This window comes from Pteropus alecto, unplaced genomic scaffold (genome assembly GCF_000325575.1).
Source record: "Pteropus alecto unplaced genomic scaffold, ASM32557v1 Scaffold6381, whole genome shotgun sequence".
Taxonomy (NCBI): domain Eukaryota; kingdom Metazoa; phylum Chordata; class Mammalia; order Chiroptera; family Pteropodidae; genus Pteropus; species Pteropus alecto.
The window spans coordinates 1-754 of record NW_006431555.1 but is presented as its reverse complement, the minus strand read 5'-3'; the positions used below and the strand labels follow the sequence as shown (position 1 = coordinate 754).

The 754-nt window shown below is 37.1% G+C and overlaps 1 pseudogene; it reads right to left on the bottom strand.

The window, feature by feature from the left end:
• Positions 1–220: 220 nt before the first annotated feature.
• Positions 221–339, bottom strand: LOC112471020 (annotated as a pseudogene).
• Between the last annotated feature and the right edge of the window lie 415 nt (positions 340–754).

Sequence of the window (754 nt, the reverse complement as noted above, 5' to 3'; positions counted from 1 at the left end):
ATCTAAACATTGTAAAGACCTTTTCATTGTAAAACAGCATCTTAGTATTTTTGTTTTGGTCTCAAAGAATGTTCACTAGGAGGAGACCTCAAGCAATCTAGTCCAACACCTTCATTTCTTTTCTTTTCTTTTCTTTTTTAGGCGAGGCAACCCTTGGTTGACCTCACAGATTGCAAGGACCTCGTCAGTTTACAATCACTTATTTTTTATTTATTTTTTACACCTACAGCATCTGGTCTTCCCAGGTGGTCTCCCATCCAAGTACTAACCAGGCCTGACCTTGCTTAGCTTCTGAGATCAGACGGGATCAGGCTTGTTCAGGGTGGCATGGCTGTAGACCCAACACCTTCATTTCAAGAACTGAGAAACTAACGTCAGAGAGATGAAGCCCCTTCGTCAAATTTACTTAACTAATCCATGGCTGAACAAGGTTTCATCCTTGGTCTGCTGAGTTTCTGTTTACTGCTGTTCCCACTAGGTTTGGAAAGGATTTAGATTCAATGTCTTCATATTACAAAATGGAACATTTAGAACTCAGACAAGAATCAACTTACCCAAAGTCGAGTATACAATGAAATTTAACGGTCAAAATTGTTAGTGGTGCCAAAATGGTTTCTTTTTAATTAATGCATCAAAAGTCACTGATGAAGACAGCAAAAGTTAAGGTCCTATTGAAGACAAAGTAGCAATTTAGAAAACGTTTGATTCAAAAGTTAATTTATTAGCAAAATAATATTCATGTTACACTTCTATA